The 10,231-nt window shown below is 42.9% G+C and overlaps 1 non-coding gene across 1 annotated transcript; it reads right to left on the bottom strand.

Annotated features, from left to right (window-relative positions):
* Positions 1 to 1,337: 1,337 nt before the first annotated feature.
* On the bottom strand, positions 1,338 to 1,409 carry trnah-gug (transfer RNA histidin (anticodon GUG)). Its single transcript has one exon. It is a non-coding gene; the product is annotated as a tRNA-His (tRNA).
* Between the last annotated feature and the right edge of the window lie 8,822 nt (positions 1,410 to 10,231).

Here is a 10,231-nt window from a genome sequence, read left to right as displayed (position 1 = left end):
AGTTTAAAAGAGTTTCTGACCCTTTCCGCACATCTACTCAAACATTTCTGCCTTTTCCCGAAATCTCTTGGCCCCAGTGTTCGATCCCTCCATCAATAACAAACGCTTCTTTTAGTCTATCCTATCCATATCCCTCATAATTTTGTACATCTCAGTCATGTCTTCCCCAATTTCCTCTGCTCGGCGACAAACAACCCCAGTCTGTCCAATCTCTCCTCATAACTGAAATCTTCAGCCCAGACAATATCCCATTGAATCTGTCTTGCAACGTTCCCAGTGCGATCACATCATTGTTATACTGTGAATTGCAGAACTGCACACAGTAATCTACCTGGAGCTGAATTAACATTTTTTCCCCTATTCTGTTACAGTATGAGGGCGTCGCTGGCTCAGCAGTATTGATTGCGATCCCTAATTTCACAGCAGGCAGTTGAGACTCAACCGTATTGCAGTGAGTCTGGAGTCACATTGAGGCCTGAGCAAGTAAGAATGGCAGGTTCCTTCCTCAAAGGATGTCAGTGAATCCGATGGTTTTGTTTTTTCAACAATTGGCCATGGATTTATCCGTGTTATTAGATTCGTAATTCCAGATATTTATTGAATCTCAATTCTAACACATGGCATGGTTGGAGTCAAACCCGGGTTCCTGGTCATTTGCTTGGTATCTGAGTTAACAGTACAGTGGTAATAGAGATCAGCCATTGCTGAAAACTCGTGAAACTAATCTTTCTCAAGTCGCTTTTTCTCGATATTGTCCTTGTCATTTTCATGAGCTTGACCCCCAATAATCGCAAGTCCATGTCAGTAAAAGCTGCTACCTGAGGATTGGTCTCACAAAAGCGGTAAGCAAATGGATCAACTGGTCTGCAGGTCCCGATGGAGGGGTTGGGGAACATTCACCCAGCCACAGTGACCGCAGCAGCACAGACTGAACTGTATCAATGTGAGAGTCAGTGATAGATTCTGCAGTGCCTTACTGAAATAGGAAATGACTCCACAACCACATGATGAAAGAGCAGCGCTCCCCAAACTAGTGCTCAGTTAAACCTGGTAGGCTCTAACCTGGTGTTGTGTGATTTTTAACTTTGTACACTATAGTCCAACACCGGCATCCCTAAGTCAATGAAATGGGGGTGCGGGACGGAAAGTTCATTTCGTGATCGAAGGAGGGAGAGAAATCTCTGAGAACGGGAGGATTTGAATTCTGACATATGAAACACAGAGATGTGAGCGAGCAGAATTTGAAGGCAAAAGATCATCACCTTGGATGAAATTGCCACGTCAAAACAACTGATTCCTTTGTGTTTCACAAAACCTGGGGCAGATAGAGTAACCACTGCCGTGACTCGGATTCGAACCGAGGTTGCTGCGGCCACAACGCAGTGTACTAACCACTATACGATCACGGCATTCCACAGACGAGCCCAGCGACGGGGCGCAATAAGTACAGTATCCAAGGAAATGTTAGGCAGCTCACCAAATGCACAATATCAGTGTTAAGCGAACAGTGGCAGATTTGTGGGAACTCAGAATGGGCTGACCGTTTAATATCGGTTCCCCCAGTGGCTGTGGTGATATGACTCTATGATTGACGCTATGAAACAATTATCTGGTTGGGATTAATATGCTGAATGCTGAGATAAATAGATTTCTTCAAAACATCAAAAATTCCGGGGACAGTGCAGGTGTTGTTGAAATGTATGCTTCAAGAGTAATGCAGTTTAACATCGGCTAATTCACCAGTTTCCCCCCACAAGGCAGTAACAACTGCTGCCACAGAGTCCCAATTCCCAGGCCCAGAATCAGAGGAACTGAGTGACGCAGTCACGAAGATCCAACTGGAAGTCGGGATGGGAATGAGGTCGCACAGATACTTGAGGGCTCCAGTAACACAACCGGTGAATGCATGGTATTTCTATGACGATTTAGAGGCGCAAACAATTCCGAGGTTGGGTGTGCTCCTGGTCAAAGACGGGGCAGAAGGGATTTTTTTTCCCGTTTATAGCAATCTACAGTCCATCTTGCTGAGACAGCTGAGTGCCACAACTAGAGCGTGGGCAGCTGGTTTGAAGTTTGAACTTGTTTCACTGCCACCCACTTTCCTGGATTGAATTGCTTTCACCATTTTCATTTCCAATTGTTTGATATCTCCCTGCAGTCTGCGGCTTTCTTCCTCATGGTTAATGGCATGATTAACTGTTGTATTATTTGCACACTGCTAAATCACGGCCACTACAAGTAAATATGAATCATTGATCTATTTGAGAAAACAGTGGAACTAACTGCAGGCATGCTTCGTAGGTTTGCAGGCGATACCAAAATTGAAGACAGTGAGGAAGATTATCTAAGTTTCAAAACGATCTTAATCCAATGAGGCGTTGGCCTGAAAAATGTAACATGGAGTTCAATCTGGATAAATGGAAGGTATTGCATTTTGGTACAACAACAAGAGTAGGGCTTTGCGTAATGTTGGAGAACACGGAAGCTAGGGGTGCAGGTGCATAATTCCTTGTAGTTTGCATCACCTACAGACAAGATGTTTCAAAGGCATTTAACATACTTCCCTTCATTGCTCAGTCCTTTGTGTATAGCAGCTGGGACGTTATGTTGAAGCTTCGCAGGACATTGATGAGGCCTCTTCTGGAATATTATGTCCAGTTCTGGCCGCCCATCTGTAGGAATGATATTATTCAGCTGGAGTAGGTTCAGAAAAGGTATACACGCATGTTGCCAGACTATTTTCAGATTCGAGATCAGGGTGCTGGAAAACCACAACAGGTGAGGCAGCATCCGAGGAGCAGGAGAATATTTTTTTCGCGCAAGTGACGTTCATCAGGCTCTTGCCCGAAACGTCGATCCTCCTGCTCCTCAAATGCTGCCTGACCTGCTCTGCTTTCCAAGCACAACACTCTGGACTCTGATCTCTCATCTGCAGTTCTCACTTTCTCCTAGTTGAGACCGATTTCACTCTAGGTTAGGGGTTTGAACGGTGACCTGACAGAAGTTTATGAATTATTGAGAGGCAAGTTAGAGTTAACGATAGCTGCCTTTTCCCAGGATGGGGATTTCAAGACTCGAGGGCATATGTTTAAGAAGAAAAGAGAGAGATTTTGTTTTTGAAAAGGTCATGTGAGGCATTTTGGAAGGAAGGTGTTTTACGTGTGCAATTAACTTGCTGAGCAAGTGATGGATGAGTGTACGTTTGCAACATTTAATGGACAATTGATTCCAAACATGAATGGGAAAGTGGGATTTTTAAAATAAATTTTATCATGCCTAGTACATCAGTTATTTCCCAGAGGACATTTAAGAGTCAACCATGGTATTATCCATCTGGAGTCTCCTGTGGGACAGAACAGATGAATATGACAGTTTGCTTCCCGAACTGGCATGAGTGAATCAGATGGGATTTTCCACACAACTGATTCATGTCATCACGAGACTCTTCAATTCCAGGTGTGTATTGAATTCAAACTCCACTATCTGTCCTGCCAGGACCTGAACCCTTTGTCCCCAAAATATTACCTGTTTTTTTGGATTAACAACAAAGTAATAAAACTACAAGAGCATTATAACCACTTAACGGGTACAGGAGGAGGCAGATGAGACTATATAAGTTTGGCAGTATAGGCCTGTTTTCATGCTGTATGACTCTATGATTGACGCTATGGAACAAATAGCTGGTTGGGATTAACAACAACATTGACAGCATAATCGAATACCTGATGGGATATGTAATCCTGCTGGAGTCTCCGGAGGTTGTTTTGCTCAGTGACCCCTTCCCACACATGGGACTGGTGAACGGTCTTCCACCAGTGTTACTGATTAAATGAGTTTCCATTTCTGTCGTTAATTGATTCCCTTCCAGCAGTTCCCACATTGCCCTGCTTTCTCTGTGGTATCAGTGTCCTTTTTTCCTACCCAGGGTGAATGATCCTTTCAAATTGTGTCCACACAGGTACTAATCCCGTTTTCCATGTTGTGAATGTGTTTTCATTGTTTCTCATTCCCCCACAGGGTGTGCGTATGACTGGTCAGGGCAACATTTATTATTCGCCCCTCGTTGATTGCTTTCTAGCTGCACCACAAACCGGGGTGCGATCCCAGCCTCGGATCTCTGTCTGTGGGCAGTCTGCACATTCTCTGTGTGTTGTGTTTTTATTTCTCCCTCTGACCTAGGATGTGCCAGTTACAGGGATCAACAATGGAAAATGTAGGCTTATGGGATAGGGAATACCGTGGGGTCTGGTGGGATGCGCTTCGGATGGATGTCTGGACTGGAAGGGCCGACTAGACTGCTTCCCACACAGTGGGGATTCTTGGACTAAGGGTCAGCTATTTTTTTTTTCTGGTCCTGGAGTCTCTCGGAGGCAGGACTGGGTGAAGATGGTAGAATCCCCTGCATAAGGAACATGAATGAATGAGATTGCAGGAAATTAAAGTCATGATCTCTGTTCCTGAGGTCAGGCTTGCATTTCAGATTTTATTCGTCGAACGTAAACATCACCCTTTCCGTGTCCCAATCCCCAAAGACGACGAGTTTAAAATTTCAGCCCAACACCACATTCTCCAGGTTGAAATCCTGACTGTGTGGAAGAAACTGATACTGAGCTGATGCGAGCAAATATAGCTGTCACCGCCAGTGTCGGAAACACAGATCCAAATAGCAAAATCGTCTTTTAAACCCACCACTGCAAAGTTAAGGGGTCAACACGCTCCACTTATGGCACTCAGCGGTCTTAGAAAGATGCACCGGAAATCGCTATGATAGTATAAACAGGGACAACCATTCCCTTGAGCAGGACCACATTCAACCTAGGAATTTTGTGCGCCTCGACACCATAAAAGAAGGACAGCACGCTCACCTATTGCATCACTGGAGCCAGTGAATAACTCTGCACACTCATTCCCATCCCCATTTCCGGTTGGATCTGGGCGGTTATGCCGATGTTAAGCTACAATGCTGTTGAAACATACATTTCAATAATATCCTGTACTCTCCCCCGAGTCTTTGATGTTTTGTCGAAATCGATCAATCTCATTTTTCAACATTCTCTTTCAAGGGATCTCCACAGCCTCTGAGGACATCGAACTTCAAGATTCAGCTCATTCTCAGTTCCCACATGTCTGTCACTGTTCGCTGAGTAGTGATATTGTACATTTGCTGTTCTTCCGAACATTTCCTCTGCTAGTATACTTATTGTTGCTTGCAAGCATCCTGTTCTGTGGTTACTGTGATCGTGGTTGTCGGTATTTTGCATTGTGACCACAGCAACCTCGATCTGAAAGCAAATCACGGCACTCAGTGTTCTCTCCATTGTCCTTTTTGTGACACATGCGAGATTGTAAAATTTGGATGCAGAAAATATCTGCAATGAAGTATACAATGACTACTATAGATCCATTGACAATTGTTGAAAAATATATATCTGGTTTACTGATGTCATTTCAGGATGGAATCTACTATCCTTACTTTTTCCAACCTGCATGTGACTTCAGACTCATAGCAATATTGTTGAGTCTCAACTTCCCTCTGGGCAATTCGGAATGGGTAATAAGTTCTGCTTAGCCAGAATCGCCCTCATACTAATCCAGAAATTTTAAAACAAATGTTCATTAGGCTCAAGCAAGAGTGTTGTCTACAGTTTTGCGAGTCACATTATAGTAGGGATGTCATCACACTGATAACATTGCAGGAGATATTTACCGGGATGTTGTTTGGGATGAAGAGTTTCAGTTGTGAAGAAAGACAGGACAGAGTGGACTGTTTGTCGCATTGCAAAGGAGATGTAGATAAGTCATGAATGAGTTCGGGTATGGACAGATTTGACTGAACGAGTTTCCCATTGATGGAGGGATCGATCAGCAGGCACCAGAGACTTAAGGAGAAAGGCAAAAAGATTTGAGAAGATGTGCAAAAAGCTTTATCAGCCAATGGGTTGTTGGAATTTAGAATACACTGCCTGCATTGTTCAGAGCGGCAAAAACCCTTATAACCTGAATAAATATACAGATGTGAACTTGTGATGCCAAGACAGAAAAGGCTGTGGGATAAGCATTGAGAAATGCGATTCACTTCATTAGGCAGTTGTTTTTGACAAGTGTGGCCACAATTGGCTGAAGGGCCTCCTTTGACACTCCTGTCCTCTCTAGTATAATGGTTAGTGTCCCCGCCTGTCACCGGGCTCAATTCTCCGCTGGGGACAGTGCATTTTTTAAAAAAACTGTTACTCCATTCCCAAGTTCGGGCATTGATACCTGTCCTTCCATTCTCGGTATTGCATGTCACAGGAAGGACAGTGCTGCCTGATTCAGTGTGGGGAGGGGCTACAGCTCTCAGGGAGGCAGAGTGTCAGTGAGGGTGCAAACACGTGACTTCAGCAAACTGTACATTGTATCTATGTTGGAATGAAAAGCATTTGACAGACTTGTACTGGATTGAAGTGTTTACTGGAAGCAGGACGGTGAGGAAGAAACAGCGTAAAAACATTCAAATATGATTGCAGAAACATTTCCCTCAGCACGAACGAAATTGTAATGGATAGAGTAGCGTTTCGATACATTGAATTTGGGTTGATTTGCTTTGATGAGCCCGAGTTACCAACGTATAAAGCCATTAAAAAATGATACAGCAATTGCTCACTATGATGGAACATTGTGTCAGTAATTCGCACTGCTGTTCGCTCGGAGGGTTATGTTGATTGGCAAAGTTGAATTGCCCTCTCGTGTTCAGGGAGTGAATTAAGTAAGTTAGGTGAATTAGCCATGGGTAACGCGGAGACAATGTCAGAAGTCACAGGACGACAGGTTATAGTCCAACAGGTGTATTTGAAATCATAAGGGGGAGGGCTCACTCTTCCTCAGGTGAAGTATACGGGAATAGGGAGGGGAGCTTGGTCTGAGTGAGATGACCTTCAGAGAGATGATTGACTGAAATGCTCTTTCTACACTGTCGGATTCTGTGATTCTATCGGAGAGGATAATGACGGTATTTACTGGGGTGTAAAGCGATTAGAGACGATGCTGGCGAGGTGTACTGAGGATGAGATTTTATTCACTTGTCTTCTTGGAAAATTGAGAACAGTTATCCCTGAACCAAGGAAGACTTAATTGGGGTTTTTTTCCGGTTATGACATGTTTGGACAGAGTAAATCGGTGAAAAATTCCCTCTTTCAAGTAAGTAAACTTCTAGTTGTCAGGCATTCAAAGCCTTTGAATAAAACCTTTGAAGGACAAAGAAATGATGAGAACAGAATCGCTGTCACTCCGAGAATCTATTTTTCAAAATATTTGAAAAGGCACATTTAGTGACATACAAGGAATAAATTTCACAAGGAGAGCGACAGCGTGTGGCTAGGTAAAGGATAGGGGTGGGGTGTAGTCAGTCAGAAGTTGCGGGGAAACAATGTCTAAGTGGGTTGACTTTAAATGTAAAGAAATTTCGTGAAGATATGCAGCTGAATAAGATTCGGTTCCAAAACTCTAAATTTTGAAGCTTTGGCACAATATTCCACTTAAAGCATTGTAAATGGAACTGAGCGGATTGTTTTTTATTGCGATGGGAAGATATTACATAATGAATAGGAAGTGACCAGTTGCTTGGAGATCGACTTCGTGCTTTAATCACATGCGTTAAAGATGTGAGGACAATCACCATGATGTTTGGTCCATTTCATACTCGGTGAAATCTGCCAAAGTAACGAGCAACAAAACTGCACTTTAACCCTCTGCTTTTCTAAGAGGTATTCTCTTTAAGCTGAAATAAAGTCGGAGCAAATTTGAATACAACATTAATCGTTCCAATGAGATAAATCTAATTTACGTGCGATATTTCAATGAACATTGTCAGGTTGCAGCAAAATTAAAATGAAACGAACAAACAGCGTTTCTTGCGGTTTAATCCAATTTAGGTTCAGCCATATGAGAAAGGCCATTGAACCACAACATCGCCTTTATATCCCTCTCCATGGCTGCTTCTTCACGTGAGAGAGAAAGTGATTGAAGAAATTACGAGTCAAATGAAGATGAGAATATGACGTAAAAGTCTTGTTCTCTGTTTGATTCTGACACAGTTCTGACTCAGAATGTATTAATGACAGCTATTCATTCTGATCAGCATGGCGATATGTTGGAATTTGCTGTCTTTATAATTCTGGTGAAAGCAGAAACACATTCGGTTCCGCTCTGGAAATTTGTCATCCAAGACTTTCACTGCATGTAACCGTGATGAGGTCACATGTCACCACTTTACAAAATGTGCTGAGGAGACCGAGCGATGATGGTGGTGCGTTATTATACTGTTGTGCTCCACATTCACAGATTCGAGTCACACTCTGGTTGCTAACTTCACAAACCGCTCCAGCAGTTTTTCTTTGCATCTCACACTCTGGTATACACTGGATCGAGAATCTTCTTCTTGCCGTTCACTGCACGGGAGATTCACCAGCAGTCGATACCACATTAAAGTCGAAATGAAGAGCGAGAGCAGTCATTCTATTCAATTGTGCATTAAATTGTTGCAATAAGAAATAACGCATTTTTCTTTCTGCCCCACATTCCACCTTGTCTTTCTGTGAAGTTACATCGAAAGAAAGAGAAACAGATAACAAGAGGTCGGGAGCTCAAGTTTATCCAGTGGGGTTGTTCATGAGTATTTTAACCAAACACTTCACACAATGATCTGATCAGTATTTCAAACAGTCACTCGGAATCGGAACCGCAGAAATCTTCTCCAATGAAACGAACCTTTCATTTTTCCACAAATTTCTGCTGTGTGTGAATCATACAACGATCCATCATCCAGCGTGATCACTGACTTGCCAACTGTATAAAGTCCACCAACTTCCTTCAGCAATCACAGCTTCTGGACACAGCCACCTGTGCTGTGCCCAGTGTCATTTGTTGCACCCAGGGCACAGCACATTTCTTCTTCCTGTGTTTATGAGCCTTGTTCCTGATCTGTCTGATCTATTTCATAAACGTTTCCTATCACTTCAGCCCATCCCCTCACAATTCTGAACTTATGCAAAAAATAAGTCGTAAGACCAAATGTTAAATAAAGTGGAAGTATGCCCCTCAGCCCATCGAGTCTGTCCCAACATTCAATGAACTCATGGTTGATCTGATAATCTTCAACTCGATTCTGCTTACTTACCTCGACAAAGTTCCATCATCTTTCTGATTAACTATCCGGCAGAGTTTGAAAATATCCAACAAATCAACCTCAACCATGGGTTCTACAAAAATGTCACAGACTTTCTGGCCCCTGAGCAAAGAAAGTACTCATCATTTCTGAAATAAATAGGCAATGCCTAATTCTGTGTTCATGTCGATTTGTGCTCTCCTCACAGCATAGAGCAAGCCACCTGCCTGAATCTACCCTGTCAAGATCCAGTGAATATTGAACGTTTATAATTGTTATTATGTGAATATAGAGCTCCCTTCCACCTCCTTTGTTTCAAGGAGAATAATCCCAGCCGAACCAATCATTCCACGAAACTCCATTTTATACAGAGTTAGCAACATGTTTGTAAATCTCTGTTGGCTCTTACAGCGTCCTTTCGAAGTTATAAGACATGTGGAGAAATTTCGGCGAGGAAACGGGTTGAAAGTTCAGGCGCAGCTGGGAATTGGAACTTGAAATCAGAAAGCGATTGAAATCGGGTTGTTCCACAGAAGGGCCAAATACAGCAATGATAACTCTGACAAATGAGAATCTAATCATATTAAATTGACATTCAATGGCTTCAGTGTAACTGAATTCCTCCGTGTAATCGTCCTGAGAGCTAGTATTTAGGAGAAATAGAACCTGACCGCACATATAAAGAAGTTGACTACAGTAACGTGTCCGTCTGTCGACTTTGTTTGAATAGTAACTCAATTCTCGTCTCCGTGAAGCCTACGTTGTCCGCAACGCACAAATTAGATTTTAACAGAACTCTCTCCATTTGCCTAGGGGGGTGCAGCTTCAATAGTACTGAAGGAACTGGACACCGTCCACGAAAATGCAGTCACAAAGCTGTACATTCTTCAATGCCTGAATATTGATTCCCTTAATTGCTTCGGCACAATTACAACAGAGTGCACCACCTAGAAACCTGGAATATATCATCCAGGTTTTGTTGACAGAACCTTCAATGTTCAAAAACTTTACTGACTATGATACAAGGTTGAAGATGCACTGAAACGTCATCGTTTGCAAATTACCCTCCAAGACACATGCAATATCACT

Source organism: Chiloscyllium plagiosum, unplaced genomic scaffold (genome assembly GCF_037043375.1).
Source record: "Chiloscyllium plagiosum isolate Xiang-an unplaced genomic scaffold, Cpla_swu_hap1 HiC_scaffold_38, whole genome shotgun sequence".
Taxonomy (NCBI): Eukaryota; Metazoa; Chordata; class Chondrichthyes; order Orectolobiformes; family Hemiscylliidae; genus Chiloscyllium; species Chiloscyllium plagiosum.
The sequence above is the reverse complement of the archived record's forward strand: the minus strand, read 5'-3'. Positions and strand labels throughout refer to the sequence as shown.